Consider the following 17,170-nt stretch of genomic DNA (forward strand, 5'->3'; position numbering starts at 1 on the left):
AATCGAGGTAAAAAGTTTTAATTTTTTGTTGAGTTCGGCACTGCTCGTGGACAAAAGCTGTAGTGTTCTACCATTTTTATTTTTGTTATACTCTAAGTTTTTTTCAGTTATATTTAACTTATTTAGACAGACAATGTCTTAAGTTTATTTTTTGTGTTCCTGGATAGCTAAGAGATTAACAAGTTTGTTTTTAGTGTGTATGTTAATATAACTTATGTTCAAATGTTGCAATTTCAATTTGCTGGTAAAAATCCAGACATTTATTCCAGAAGTTTTCAAAATGGATTTAGTAGTTTTTGAAAACAAAGTTTTGAATCGGTGCATCGCCTGAACCAATACAAGTGAAAGCTGGTATAAGTCGATACCAATTTATTTTTCATTGATCATTTAGCCTATCAATTAATTAGGTTCATATTCCTGTGAAATGTAGCCCTGACCCTCGTTCTGTTTGGTTTTATTAATGTCCCGTCCCCAGCAAAAAGTGCACATGCAGGTAATGCTGTTATATTTTCCCTACCAATGTGTGTCAGGGAAATTCAACTTTGAACTCCAAGACAAGACTCAACTCGATAGCTCGATGAGAAATGAATCAGACCAGCCAAAGGATTGCCTGCTTCGAAGACTTTATAAACATGATATATCAAGGGTACAAAATGATGTGATTCAGCCAGGAGCTGTGATCACCCAGGAGTACAAAGAAGTACAATAGAGGCTGGACATTTATACTGTTGAAAGGGCGTTACCCAAGGATGCTTACTGTGAAACGATACCAATGAAAACGAAAGTGAAACTTAAGTATCAACTCTGGTGGTTTTCCACAGAAAAACATTGTGACTTACAACCTTGAAAACCTGGCCGTGGTTGGCACCAAAAGGGAGTTAAAATCTAATAAAAGAGTCTAAAGAACCTCTTTGTATTATGTTCAAAGAAATACAACACACAAACCTGGATGTATAGTCTAACAAACGAATATAGTATCACACCAGTTATGTGTTTTATAATCATGAATAAAATTTCTTTCACAATGTGGAGACCAAACCTACGCCCTTGCAGTCTTTATACACAAGCTGCTACAACAACAACAAAAAAAGACACTAGATATAGAAGCTTTGCTACTCATTTTTAATAAAGCAAGTGTCGCGAGGAGGTTAAGAAAGTCCCCGGTTCAACTCATGAAAAATGGAACGAAAATTAAAAAATGTCTCCCGTAGATGTTAATACGAAATGCTCACAGATTCACTCATTTCCCTCACATTCAAAAAGGGATACAGCCTCAGATCATCCAATAATCATGGAGAGAAGCAATGTGACTGGGCCAGCCAAGCCCTGCCCACTGCCCATCAACCCCCAGAGACGCATGTCATCCGATGGGCAGGAGAAATTTAGCCAATGACTTGCAAGAGCCGTGATGAGCCTAACCCTTCCCTTGCAGTCTTCAAGAAATCGCCAGGCCAAAACTCAAAGCACACGTTAAGTGGCCAGTCAAGATGATGAATATTTTTTTAACGGACTCCAACTAAATATTTTTTAACGTAAATGTTGCACCAATGCTAGTACTGCTATCTGTAGTGATATGACACTAAAATGACGTCAAGTATTGGGATGTACTAAGAAATAACATGCTGATGCTATGAATATGTACTTTTTCAGTTGTAGTTTCCAACCGTTGATCACCCTAGCCAAGATTGCCACCAGTAACTTATGCCACTGTAAAAAAAGAGTACTTAAGATGATAGACGTGCAATCGTGTGGTGTCCAATCCTTCTGCTGCGAATTTCAGTTAGTTTATCACTAACATCTAGCGCCGTCCCTTTATGTGGTTAGGTATGTAAGCTAAGATTTGTTGATATTTTTGTTGATATTTCAGACTTTTCTCTTAGCTGCCTCTTACATTCCTAACCATAAAAAGGGACAAATTCTGCAGCAGGATGGTGCTCCATCGCATACTTCAATCTCTATCTCAAAGTTCCTCAAGGCAAAGAAGATCAAAATCGTCCAGGACTGGCCATCCCAGTCACCAGACATGAACATCATTGAGTATGTCTTGGGTAGGATGAAAGAGGAAGCATGGAAGACGAAACCTAAGAATGTTGATTAACTCTGGGAGGCATGCAAGACAGCTTTCTTTGATGTTCATGATGACTTCATCAATAAATTGTATGAATCCTTGCCGAAGCCCATGGAAGTCATCCAAAATATTAAATTTGGATCTCACAGCACCACTACTTAATTTGCTTATGTTATGTAACATGTTTTTAAATTTGAAGTACATTTTTTGTTCAATTTTCACACTACTTTTTGTAGGTGACAAAACTTTTGTCTTGCCAAAATTTGACCTTTAAATCTTCATTAAATGATCAATCTTTTTTCAGTGAAATAAATATATATTTTGTACATTCAACATCATTTGGGAGAGTCTTAGCTTTCATATGAGCCATTTCTGAAACCAATTGAATAATTAAAAGTCAGGTTATTAGCAATTGTTTCTACAAAATGGATAAGCGACAAGACTTTTGACGTCATTCAAGTAAAGTTTAGGGCAAGTGACTATGCAAGTGACAACAAAAAAACTATTATGATATTGTTGCATCTACAAGAACAATGAGCACTTGGTGATGATAATGCTTACTCAACAGAAAACCAGTCTATTATTTTCAGTTAATTGTACCCACCTGAACGCGACGAACTGTATGTATGGAGGAAAAAAAAAAAAGTTGCCCGAGAGTTTAAGATGACGCTCGCCAAGATAAATGCTAATGCTAGCGAAAACGTGAATGCTATGCTAACGCTCCGAGCCACCTAGCATCACGTTTACAATGGCGTCACAACCCCTTCTGCTCTCTCCGTGTCTCTCAGACATCTGTGATTCAAACAAATTGTAATAATTTTTGTAGTGGTTTTTGTTGTGTCGGTACTGTATCGGCATCAGCCGCTCCCACACAGCTAGGTGTCAGAATCTGTATCGGAAAACCCCAAAAATTGTATTTATGCTAATAAGTATGAAAAAACAGGCATTACACATTACCATTCTACAACTGTGCGGCGCAGTTCCTCTTTATACATTATATTTGGACTCTACTGGGGCGTTCTCTTATATCTCACTTTGTAATAAAGAAGTCTTTTAAATCTTGGTAGTGATGGTTTAAGCGGAGACGGCGTCTATCCTTATCAGGAGTATGACAGACAGTCTTTTCCTCTGATAAGACCATCTTGTCAATTAATAACCAGCATCAATATTAGCATGTTTGATTAAGGTGCGGGAGAGTACCAACATAATGTCGCCGTTTTGTTATCGGCCTTCGTAGTTGACATAGTGAGCCACTGATACATTCTTACTTCCTTGTTGGAAAGTCAAAACAAACAGTGGGATCCCAACCATCTTGTTGTGTAAGCGCCATGATGTAATTCTGGAGTAGTGAGACGTATTTAAATTTTCACTTCGCAAAAAGTGTAATGTTTTTGGATTAATTGCAAAAGTCCATTTAATTGTAAATTTTTCATTTTTACAAACACTCGCCTAGTTCACTATTATTTGTCATCTAAAGTGATACTCGCACCACTATACACTTTCACTGTAGTTTACCTTCTTTTATTGTTAATTTGTTTTTAGTTTTGTTTGGTTCTTTCCCTTGTATTGGGTGGTTGTGGCTTGGACATTGAGTCTGTTAATAAAATCTATCTATCTATCTATCTACACTAGAGCAGATTTCAGCATGTATGCGTGTATTTTTTTTTTTACACTCATACACTATAATTTTTGCTTCTCATTATCCGTATTGAGTAAGTATAAAAACAAAAGGAGAAAAGGTCAACAAGCTTTAAACAAAATGTAACTGGGTTGCCTTGACTTAATTTTGCAAAATAATTTTTCAATGTTGATTAATGCAAAAAAAAATTTGTTTCTAAACCACTATTTTATTTTATTTATTTTTTTTTTAAGAAAATAGGGCAATCTTATGCAAAGTGAATACATATTTAACTGCAGTACACACAGTCATGTGAAAAAATTAGGACACCCCATTTAATATTGTTATTTATTATGAAATGTTCACACGTCAATGTCTGATCTTGTTTTTCTTTGGAAACGAAAGTCATTTAATAGCAGCTAGACAAAAAATAACATTGTTTTACTCACTAAACCAAGTTTATCAACAAAAATGCATATTCTAACTATGGAAAAATTAGGACATCTTACCACCTAATAGCTAGTGTTACCCCCTTTGGCTGAAATAACTTCAGTGAGACACTTTATGTAGCCATCCACCAGTCTTTGACATCGGTCTAAAGAAGGTTTGCCCCACTCCTCAACGCAGATTACTTTCAGCTGTAAGATGTTTGAGGGGTTTCTTGCATGTACAGCCCGTTTCAAGTCACCCTTCACTCATTTCTTCCATTTCAGCCAGTCCTTGGTAGATTTATTGGTATATTTTGGGTCATTGTCATGTTGCAGGGTCCAGTTTCGCTTCAGCTTTAATTTTTTTCACAGATGATCTCACTCGAGGTTCCTCGAGTACCCTTTGATCCACAATATAATTCATGGTGGATTCTATGATGGTGACCTGGCCAGGTCCTACTGTAGCAAAGCAACCCCAAACCATGACACTTACACCTCCATGCTTCACAGTTGGTATGAGGTTATTTTCCTGGAATGCTGTATTGGGCTTATGCCAAACATGTCCTCTGTTCTGGTGTCCAAATAATTCAATTTTAGATTCATCCGTCCAAAGAACATTATTCCAGAAGTCCTGGTCTTTGTCTACATTCACTCTGGCAAACTTCAGTCTGGCCTTCATGTTCTTCTTGGAGATCAAAGGTTTTCCTACCTGCACACCTCCCATGAAGGTTAAACTTGTGAAGTCTCTTTCTGATTATAGAGGCATGCACTTTCACATCCACAGTAGCAAGAGCCTGCTGTAGGTCCCATAATGACATGTTATGGGGTTTGCAGTCTCCTCTAAAGGCCGAGTTATGCTTCCGCGTCAGACCTGCACCGTCAAGGAAGACCCGATTTACGACCATGTGCCGTGGCCTGATGTGTTCCTATTGAATTTTCAAACCCTAGCGTCGCGTCGACGCGTATGACGTGGCGGAAATGGACTGTGATTGGTCCACTCAGGCTGTTGCTTCCCGTTCAGCGCAAAATTGCCGCCATTGTAGAATAGAATCAAACATTATTTTTGTACACGCAAAAATGGACCAAGCCGACAGGAGTATCATCAAAGAGCAAGTCTCGTCAAGACATCATAAAGATTGCCAAATGGCAAGGTAAGCGATTGAACCAAAAAATTGTAGAACCACCGAGACGTGTGCGTTCGGAATCGAGTGGCCACACAAAGCGGTGACCCAGTCGGCCAAATATTGCCAGCTTTTTATCACTTTTTGTCGTATTTTTGGTTGGTGCACTTCATCATTTATTGTGTACATATACTGTATTTGCTGTGTTACTTATTTACGTGTCACACTTCAAGTATCTGAAGAATAAAGCACATATTTGGTGCCAAAAGAGTTGTTTTGATGTTTGATTTTCAACAACATACAGTTCTCACACGATACATCCTCACTGATTGAGACTGCCTCAGTGCTTTTATGATAACGTTAACATCAAGGCTTCCAACGCAGTTTGGGAAGTTCCATAGACGCCAGAAATCTGCTATGGCTTCCCACTTGCTGGTTGTAGAACATGGCAAACAAATCGGGCAGGAGGACTATGCAGACCTTGGACAAAACGCTGGACGCAGTGCTCGACGCCAGTTTGAAGCTAGCAGCCACAGCTAGCTAGTTTTCACCCGAGGCTAGAACTCTATGTGGCATCAAAAGTTGGACAGACCGCCTCGAAACCGTCTTCTGCGTCGCCTGCGTGCGCCTCAACATTTATAGGATCAACATTTATTCAATGTTGATGAGCTGAAGATCCACATTCAAGCGTTCCATCTTGCATTGTTTGTTTTTTTCTCCGTTAAACTAGACAAGAGGAAGTCAACAAGCATGCCCCAAAACCGTACAAACATAACGCCACACCCCTGTAGAGGCTTGGCGGTGAATTACAGAGCAACGCATCACCTGGCCGGAGAACCATCGAATGGCGAATGACGCCCTAGTCGCTGCGCCGTCAACGCAACGCGAGAGCATAACTCAGGCTTTAGGGTGAACCTGCTTTGAATGTCAGACATGGGCATTTTGGCAGTTGTTCTGAATGTTCTCCACTTGTACTCTTTTCCGGACAGTGGAATGGCTAATTTCTTTTTTTTTTTTTTTTTTTTTTAGATCTTTTGATATCCCTTACAAGATTCAAATGCATGAATAATCTTCTTTCTGAAGGCCTTTGATCTCACCATGGTGTTTTTACTCACTTCAACAGTCAATCACAGCTGAAAGTATTTTTCGTTGAGGAGTGGGGCAAACTCTCTTCAGACCGATGTCAAAGACTGGTAGATGGCTATAAAAAGCGTTATTTCAGCCAAAGGAGGTAACACTAGTTATTAGGTGGTAGGATGTCCTAACTTTTTCCTCAGTTAGAATATGCATTTTTGTTTATAAATTTGGTTTAATGAGTAAAAAAGTGTTAATTTTAGTTGTTTAACTACAATTAAATCTTTCTTTTACAGAGATAAAGTGTAACAAGATCAGACATTAATATGTGATCATTTCTCAATAAAGAACAGAATATTTAATGGGGTGTTCTAAGTTTTTTCACATGACTGTATATATTAGTGCACAACGGAAATGTGGCTAAAAGTGTGTTTTCGGTCCAGTTTTTATTTGAATTTTTTTCAATGAAATAGGACGAACAGAACAGAATGCTGAGGGACGTAAGCAAAGAAACAGTTAAACAAGTATTTTGGTTGGTTTAGGTGAGGAAGTAATATGACCAATAACCAATAGTACAGTTACAGGGAGGGCAGGTAAGACTAGGGTGGGTCCAGTCATGTGGCTAGATTCATCCTTCTGCTGTGAATTGAAATTAGTTTATCACTAGTAGATGTCCAATCAGTTTGAAGTTGGGGGTGGCAGCATTTTTCACTGCCACCCCTCTCACTTCAAATGGATTGGACGTCTATTGCTGGTAACATCAAATGATTTATTGGTGTGACGTTCTGTTACTCATATTGGTCTGATGAGCTCGTGCATCCATGAGCGATGGGAGGATGGATGGATAAAAGGATGGATAGGATGGTGGAATTTTTGGAGGAGGGGGCTTGGAGGTCATAACCTTGAGTATTGATCAGGTTTTGTCATTTCCATGGCGACTGGAGGCTCTCTCTCGCTGTCTTGATCTCTCTCTCTCACACACACATAAGGAGACACACACTTATTTTCTGGCTCTCTCTCACTATCTTGACCTGCTGCAGTACATTAGACCTGAGATCCATAATGCCTGTTTGTGCTTGCTTTCTTTCTTTCCTTCTTTCTTTCTTTCCTTCCTTCTTCCTTTCACCATCTCACCGGCATAGCAGGCCAAAAATGCTCAACTCACACACATGCACGCATACACAGCTGCTCATCCAAGCACAGGAAGAAACTGAATTAAACCTTAAAAACAATCTGGGCCAGCCAAGAGCACAATTCATCATGATCTGTGTGTGTCAGAATTGGGTATGTGTGTGAGATGACTCCAGCCACTGACCAGTTGGCCACACACCAAGTGGGCTCAAACAACGCAGCACCTTTAAACAGCCCACATTTCAGCCAAGGTCAGCTCTGTTGTAAATGAAGCTGGGTTATGTGTGTGCACGTGCGTGCACAAAATGCTAAAGGGGTTCAGCAAATGGCTAATTCAACAACATTTCTCACTTAGTTTCCTCACATAACAGTCAAGCATGATTCGCTATGAGTTGATTAATCTGTACTGATTTCTATCCTCATCCCAGGAGGTACTGCGTTAATTCTTTTTTGCCCGCTGTTCTGCATCCTCATTCATTCTCCTCTGGTATATCCGAGGCTGAAGTCAGACTGTTTAGTTTGTTCAGGGGTCCGTGGAGTCGAAGGGCGGCCCCCTTTTGTGAGGAAATGATTTTCTCTGTGCAGAGGAGGACACTCCAAATCATCTCCAGCAATCTCAGTAATGGCCCTGAGACGCTGCCGCCTTTGTCCCGTAATGGTGACAGATGACTGGCTGGTCAGACGAGGGGCTGTCCTGACGCCTTGCGAATGGCCGACAAGCACAGTCTCACACACATACACAAACGCTTGCATAAGACACCACTCCAGTAGCAGTCTGCATGATTGCGGGTAATTATTTTGCGCTACAGTGCTGTTAGCGCTTATCTTGAACGATGCCACTTAAAGGAGGAATTTAACTTTTCTGTCCTTTCTGAATAAAGACTACACTTTAGTTAATCAAAACGGACATTCTGTGCTTCCTACACATAACTATGGTTTCTTTAATCTTAGCGTACTTTATTATTACTCCTATTCTATTGGACAAAAATGGCATTTGTTTGGAAATAACAAATTCGAACACATTTGCTAACATTAGGCTATCGTGTGCATCTTAGCTCTAAAAAAGCAGTTATTTCTTCACACTCCCATATCACAAAGGGGCCAAATTCGCACACTTGTTTCAAGAACACATTCTAAAGTTGGTTAGCGTGTTAAAAGTGGACTTTCACCAAAACAAAGCTAAAAACACATGTCCGTGTCTCGATCAATGGGTGTAAATGGAGGAAGCTTATCGCCTTGTCATGGGCATGCTACACGACAACCCAGTGCTCAAGGGTGTTAACGCTACTATGGGAGGCTGATGGATGGAAGATCCTTTGTTGTCCCTGTATTTTCTACGTATAAACTCACTACCTAATTTGTTCCCCACATTATTGCAACGATATACTGTCACCATTTTGGTCCAGAGATAGAGGTAATTTTAAATCAGGCTAAACGTAAGTGATGGTGATACATATCACTGTCTGGACAGCAAATAAGGATGGTTGTTCTGTATCAAAGTCAGGGGTCGCGTTAACCGAATATTTTCCGTCGTTGACCGGTTTTTTAAAACGGTGACGGAAAAAATTGAAGTCCATCTGTCGTTTCGACAGGTTGTAATTCACACCCCAGACCACAGGGTGGCGAGTGAGCATATTAATTGTCTCTCTTGATGCATGACGTCGTTGGCCTTACTCGGAAAAATGTCAAGGCAACTGAGTGTTTGCCTGGCACGGCCAGACTGTTCTCCCTGTATTTTTCAAACACTGAGAGAAAAGTCTGGGACCCAGCCCATTAACGGCCTCTCAAGTAGGTACAAAATCAATCGACAAATCAGATTTGTTTATTTGCGTGACGTGTTCTTTACGAGCAACGTCACTCTTGCGCACCGAAAGTCGTCTCTACAAGAACACGGATGGCGAACGGAAGAGCCGAGAATATGTTCCAGTCCGCGGTAAATTCAGTTTTAAATGAGCTAAAACACATCAACACGAGTCATTGACAACAGTCTGTCTCGCGCTAGCCATGTTGAATAAACTCCGCTCTCCTCGTATGTTTACTTCGGCGCGCAAGTCCCACGTCCTGCCCTCGTCGCTTTGCTAACGGCACGTCTGCCCGTCGCTGATTGGTGCACTCCGCTGTCTGTTTGCCTCTTGTTAAGCTTGTTTGGACAGAATATTAATTAAAAATGAATGAAAACTAAATACTATTGAATATGTCATTATTATCATTTTTAAAATGTAAGTGATGGGTAAAACTAGATTATGACCAATTTTTATGACACTGTCAGTCAAAATGACAGACAACGAAAAAGTCTAGCGCAACCTCTGATCAAAGTAAGCAAATATCTTTCCTTGGATAACATATTGGTCAGACTAGTGCAACATGAATTATACTGTATTTTCATCAGATGCAAATCCAATTCATATCCAAATGCAAACAAGGTCCCGCTTTAACAAAAAGATGAGATACAGATCATATTTAGGTTAGAAGAGATATTTGCTCCCATGTGTTTATTTTACTTGGTATATTCATTTCTATACCGTACCACTCGTTGTGAGCCACTTCACAGGTTAACATGGGGGCCTGCCTATTCACATTGGTAATAACAAAAAGTGTATACATTGAAAGGTCGGGATCGACAGATCTTCTCGAAGGCACTTGGGACTCACATTTGTCCTGGCCGACCAGCTTTTAACTATTCTTTCCACAATAAATGTATTTATGACTATTGACTATTGTGACTATTGCTTTCTTTTTGTTCCTGAATTGTGTCGTAATCACCTGTATATTAAGAGAATTAAAAACCTGTACAAAAAAAAAAAAAAGAAAGAAAATTTAATTCCTCTTTTGTCTTCTTCAGGCTGTAAGATTGTGTTTTCATATACTCACATGCGTATATTGCATTTAGCTATACTGCACTAAAATATTGACGTTCTAATGCTTGCCCTTGCATGACTTTGATATTTGCACTATTTTGTAGACTGGACTGTATCACATTACATTTCATATGATGGTCATGAGACATATGAAATGTGGCCTTCTGGGAGATGAAGGATTAAAAACGGGAAAAACTTTCCAAATAGGGCCAAGTTAGATCCAAAGCCAGAAATGACGAGATTTATATATATAAGTTTTGTCTACGCCTACAAATGCTTAAAAATGAAAGACCACTAGGGCATGGTGTGTTATTCTCTGACTCCTGCGGGTCACAGGGGAGGTCCAGGATCGATGTGCTAATTGTAATCACTAAAATCTCAAGATTAACTTTGTTTTTGAGACGAACTGAGTGAGTTACTTCTTCTTTGCTTTTCAATCAACATCTTCTGGAGTCAGATATTACATTTGGTATTTAGCAGATGACATTTGACTATTTCAGAGCCCATTAAATGGAACTGACCCATAATTAGAATTTAGAAATCTTAAGGTTTACGAGTCATTTTAGGACACTAAAGGTCATTATTTTAAATTGATAGTAGCCATTTGTTTTCTAACTGTAGAATGTCCAGGTTTATGCTGATGTGTCAAAGCAAGAGCACTTTTTAAAGCCGTAATGTGAAGTAAGGTTGGCCAACCATGTTTTTGAATAATATCAATGGCTAAACAGTTATAAGCATATTTTCGTTATTTTTTTTAACGCAACCCTTCCAGATTCTTTGTTTAACCCATAGCAACGCCCTTGACAACAAAAATGCTTTTCTTCAGCAATCTTCGGCAATCTTAAATCTTAGATTACGTCACACCGGGAAGTGCGAGGGAAGTGCGCCATAGAAGAGTGTTGTTTGTTGCATTGCTTCTCCGTAAGATGCCACGGCGGTGTGGGGCGATGTTTTGTTCTCACTCAAACGAAAAGTTGTATGAGTGGCCAAAGGATAGCAGGGCACATAAATGGACATCTTTTGTTCGCACTAAGCGAATGAATTTCACGCCATCATCGAGTAGTGTTCTCCGCTGCAAACACTTCGAAGATGCCTGCTTCCTTAACCGGTCTGCTTATGATCAAGGATTTGCCAAAAAGTAAGTGTGATTTTTGGATAGATGACTGATGACTTTGTCAAAGCAGAGCTGCCAAATGTTGTGGAATGAACAGTATAAGCTAGCGACGTTAGCCGAAAGTTAACTCGTGGCAATCCCCGATCATAGTTGTTGTTGCGTTCGCTAGGTTAAGCGTGTTTAAATTCTGCATGATCTACGATCTTGTCTAAAAGGGTTAATCCACTGTCAATCGGGAAACGGGTGTGGATGTGCATATAAACGGGTCGGCGTCGCGGTAATTCACGGTCACGTTGCAGTAAGAGACACACACCGCAGGTGAGTTTGTGCACATTTATATGTATTTGTATTATGTATTTCCACCTACATGCTTCAAGCATTGCATTGCATATGTACGGTTCGCCGTTTCTTTCACGGTAATCGCTTGATAGCCTTCTAGTTTGTGTTTTACGTACAAGAGCCGCTGACAGGTGACAAGTATTGTAGGGCTGTCAAAATTATCGCGTTAACGGGCGTTAATTAATTTTTTAAATTAATCACGTTAAAATATTTGACGCAATTAACGCACTAGGCCCGCTCAGACAGATTTAAATGTCAGTACAGTGAAAGGCCAACTTGTTAATTGTGTTTTATGGAGTTTTTCCGCCCTCTGCTGGCGCTTGGGTGTGACTTGCATATGTTATGTGGCGTAATGTCGCCCTCTGCTGGCGATTCAGTGCAGCTGATTATTTGGGTTTCGGCGCGCTTTTCTGACGTGCTTATATGTCGACGCGAACTCACACTAATAGACAGTGCTATTCAGACCAGCTAACGTCCTCATCCAGTATTCAGTGCCAGTTCTCATAGCCCCATCACACTGTTTGTGTCTAATACATGCATCGCTTGTGAGTTATATTCCTCCTTTGTTTATATTCATGAGCATTAGATAGTTATTGATGATGTGTATTTGAATTTGTTCACATATATGGTGAAATGCAGTTACATTGTTAGATGCTTGTGAGCTAATTGGCTAGTGCTACTGCTCAAATGGACACGTGTGTGTACATTTTATGTTATTTTGTGATTTATGCAAGTTATTGACACATTGCCTTGTTATTTTCAGTTTTGAAAAAATACAAGAAACGTGCTCCTGTCAAAAAGAGATGACTTCAGTAAAGCCTATGCAACTTTGCCACACCGTCTGATTTCTTTTTGGAACTTATGTTCGCTATCTGTCAATTTGTGTACTCACACACATTGAGGACAGAATAGGGCTACTAGTTTATTTTTTGATTGAAAATTTTACAAATTTTATTAAAACGAAAACATTAAGAGGCGTTTTAATATAACATTTTATCCATGGATCACTTTAACAGAATGTTAATAATGTTAATGCCATCTTGTTGATTTATTGTTATAATAAACAAATACAGTCCTTATGTACCGTATGTTGAATGTATATATCCATCTTGTCTTATCTTTCCATTCCAACAATAATTTACAGAAAAATATGGCATATTTTATAGATGGTTTGAATTGCGATTAATTGCGATTAATTACGATTAATTAATTTTTAAGCTGTAATTAACTCGATTAAAAATTTTAATCGTTTGACAGCCCTAATTGCTTTTAATGTCTGGCAGCGAATCAGCGCGTGTGCAGGTCGCGCAGTGAATCATGGAAAATGTAGTCTCGGGACAACACTGAAGTGGTGCTTTGTAATCTGTTCGCTTGTGTGAAAAAACTACATTTCCTCACGCCATTAGACGCCACTTCCTCCCGAGAGCACGACCCGTGTTGTAGCTGTTGGAGCTGTTAGCTCCATGTGTTAAAAAAGAAACAAAGTTGTCAGCACGTCGTGTGTTTGATACATTTGTAAAAAAAAAAAAAAAAAAAAAGCTCATAACAAGACACTATGCACAATCCGTTTATGAGACGCTGGAGTAGTAGGAGGCGAGGAGGAGATCAGCGAGAAGCAAAACTTTGCGGTCTAATGTGGCGGCAGTCCGCTATCATTTTGTTTTCTTAATGTTGCCACAATAAAGTGGAGAAAGCCATCAACAACTCATCTCCTTCTTTCCCTCCAACGTTTTTATATTATTATTTTATATGCACGAGAGCTGCCGGATCTGCCAAAATGAACATGAAGTCTGACTATTATTTTTTTTAACAATGTCATCAGATAGACAAAAACATGAAATTATGTGCAAATGCCTGCATCTTCCAATCATGAAAATAATAACAGCCTATATTTTACCAATCTTGTAATCTCGATGGGTCTTGTATCCATTCCATGTCAGGTAGTCTAGGCACATTGTTTGCATCCTGATTAGCGTCTGGCTAATACATGTTAGGTCCAACATAAAATTCCAACCTCCTCTTCTTCCTCCAACTCTTCAAAAACTTGGATCTCCTCCCTTCCACTCGATCTATCGCTTATGTCGCTGTTTGAATCGTTGTTTGAAGGACTTTGTATGGCGGCCGTATGTATGGAGCTGCCTTCGCTGTTCCCGATGTGACGTATCACTTCCGGGTTGGTCCCCTTTCAGGCTCGAACTTCGGAAACGCGGTTATTTTGTCAAATATACAACATATAAATGATTTTTTCATGCTTTATTTGTTGGACAATGTTTAATTACTTTAATTGTGACCCTATTTGGCATGTTATGAAATTACTTCACATTACTGCTTTAAATTATCAAATTGAACACAAGATGGTCATAATTTATGTGATCTTCCTTAAACATTCTGGGATTATTTCTGTTCGACTGTAGTCGCAATGATGCTGCTGTGCCCAGGAAATCATTTTTCTTCTCCTATTGGACTAATTATTAGCCACTGTTGCTTCTAATCTAAATAGTTATAATATTAGCACTTTGGCTGATCCATTTTTTATTTAATTCCCATATTTTAGCACTGATTTAAGCAATGGCCGAGTGCATTTAACTTCGAATGCAACCCTCATGTTCAACTGTTGCAGTCTTTGTCCATTCGTATCTAATTGCCCCCGTCTTATTAGCACATGTCACCAATAAGAATCAAAGGCAAGAGGATGTGGTCAATGGTGGGGCTCTCATTAGGAGATGGCCAGAAGCAGGCCTGAGGGCAGATTAAAAGGCCCACTGTAAATATTGGCGTGAGGAGGAGAGTGGGAGGGAGGGGGTATTTTTGGAGACCGCCTTGGTGGATTCGTTGAATTTTTAGAAGCCTCTAGATGGCGTTCTATTGGGTTGTGTGATATTAAGTGCAAGGCCTGTTTACAAAGGGTTTGAACTGATGCAGCAGAACAATCAACCAAACAATACTCATTTGAATTTCCTTTCTCTCTCACCTGTTTCAGTTTTTGGGAGAGTATTGAGTCACTCAGCCAGGATTCTTCTGTGGCACTATGGCTTCCTGACATCTTTGTCTCCTTTTATCATCGTTTATGACAGCTACCAAAGCAGGTATCTTCATTTTGTATTTGATCCATTTCATCCATGGCTAATGACGTCAGTGATTAAATAATTAAGATATTGTTGGGTTTTTTGTGGGGGAGTACACAGATACTTTAACTTTCAGACTATAAAGCCCCTTCCAGACATACGCTGAACTCCGGTTGAATCCCGGGATTTAAACGGGTAGCCCTTATGTATGAAAACAATTTCCAGATGACATGGACATTAACCAGGTCGCGTTCTCCTAAAATGTCCGGGTTTTACCCGGGACGCAGCATGTGTGAAAGCAGCAGTTTAATTCCCAGGTCACAGCGCGAAGGCTAATGACGTAAATATTGTGGCGGGCCGATTGTCGTTTCATCTTTCTTTGCAGTAAGACAAAAAGCGGCAAAGTAACATCTCAATTATCAACATGGAGAACTAGAAAGATAGCAAAATTAAACTGTAAACATAACAAAATTAAATTGACACTGGATCTTAGAGTTGAGGAAGTGACAGTCCATCGTCCATCCTTGGAAATGTGTGGTTTATTTTGTTGCCTATGAAGACTTAAAATGGCTTAATGTCGGGCTACAAAACCCTACCTTTCCCGCCAAGGGCGTAGGTTTGCATATGGACGGTAGGGACATACAACTTTTCAGCATGCTCAAATTGTCCCCACATACTTTTGTGCAACCTTATTTGCACTATATAATGACTTCAATTATATACTAGTAGATAATTTAGATTGTCTTCCCAGGTTGTAAGGATAGAATTTACCCTACCATTATTACGTGAATTACAAAACTTTCAATATGTTCAGTCTTAGGGGCAGTTTACATGGCGACTCTGGGACACAAAGACGCAATGACTGAGTAGCGAACTCGCCTCGCGTGCATATGGTGTCGGCAAAGACGAAAAAAATTCTGAATCCTGCCTCCAAAGTGGAAGAATCCGATTGCGGGGGATTGAGGGGGGCTTCCTCGGCATGCATAGCAAAGGCTCTCGCCGCGCGAGACCGCGCCGATAACGTCAGCACTCGTACACGTCACATTGGGCCTGCGCAGTGGTGCTACTAAACATTAAAAACAGCAAATATGGCGGAATGTCGGCTTTAATTTACTGTTTTAATAATATTTTTAAATTAAATATGTTGAATGTTTCCATTTTCGTGCCTTTTTGAACAAAAGAAAAATGCCATTGCTTCCAGTGGGTGGGCATATTTTTTTCTGGGCTGAGGGTGCTTGGTGGGGTCAAAGTGCATCATTCTCTGTTGCCCTGTAAATCTGCACTGCCCCCTAGGGCCTGGCATGAATACTACATCGTTTTCATGCGGAATTGCGAACATTGTTCAAATGGAGACGCAAATGCAAATTTGAAATTTGTCGTATTCTCGGAGAGTCACGATGTAAACGGCCCCTTACATTGACCCCTAGTCCATTTTTTCCCCCTCAAATGCAAATTTGATTGGCTGAGGACCCCCACCCCCTCCCTACACACACACCCCTACACACACCAACACAAACACATTCACAGCCGGAATTCTGTCAATTTTTTCACCCTGATAATATTTTACATATAGTTGGATTCAATCCAAAGGTGCTAAATAAACAAGTTACATCATAAACATACACCTGCAACATGAACATGGCATGCTTCTAGACACGGCAAAGACGTTAAAAGTGAGAAAGCGGCGCGCAGTTGAGTTTTTTTGCAGCCACATAGCAGGATGTGTCTGAGGATAACTTTTCTACATGTCCATGATCAAATGTAAGTAAATATTCCTTTCTTTATCGAAAGTTTGTAGTGTTTACTTTGGAATCGCTGCATTCACGGCCATTTCATACATTATGCGCATGTGCAGGACCATTTATTTTTTGCATTCCTGGGTAGTTAAGAGATGATTAACAAGTTTGTATTTCTTGTGTATCCTAATATAATTTGTGTTCAAATATTGCAATTTAAATTTGCTTATAAAATGCAAACATTTATTCTGGAAGTTTTCAAAATGTTTATTTAGGTTTTTTTTTGTTTTTTTTTTAATAAAATGGCTAAAGCAAAATTGTATATTTTCTCTGGCCAAGATAAGAAAACAAATTTTACCACGTGTGCAAGAATTGCGACTGTAGAGTACACAAGTGGGTGAGTTGGGGGAGCGCAGCACATCACATGAGTGACACAAACAGACAATGCTACGATGCAGTCTAACTACACATAAAATGTCACACACATTGTGAACATGTGACGGAAACCTTTGCGCATTTTAGTCTTGTTCTTGTCTCGTCAGACGGAAATTGGCATTAGTCTTGTTATGTTTTAGTCTCCCAAAAAAACGTTTTTAGCTCGATTTCGTCTCGTCCATG

At 39.7% G+C, this 17,170-nt stretch overlaps 1 protein-coding gene across 3 annotated transcripts in view; it reads left to right on the forward strand.

Annotated features, from left to right (window-relative positions):
- Nucleotides 1-17,170, forward strand: part of LOC130922650 (uncharacterized) — a 275,463-nt gene that overhangs the window by 84,915 nt on the left and 173,378 nt on the right. For all 3 annotated transcript variants that reach the window (XR_009064558.1, XR_009064557.1, XR_009064559.1), the window contains one exon: nt 14,732-14,837. The gene's annotated coding sequence lies outside the window, so the exon portion shown is untranslated. The remainder of the gene's footprint in view (nt 1-14,731; nt 14,838-17,170) is intronic.

This window comes from Corythoichthys intestinalis, chromosome 1, assembly GCF_030265065.1.
Source record: "Corythoichthys intestinalis isolate RoL2023-P3 chromosome 1, ASM3026506v1, whole genome shotgun sequence".
NCBI lineage: Eukaryota > Metazoa > Chordata > Actinopteri > Syngnathiformes > Syngnathidae > Corythoichthys > Corythoichthys intestinalis.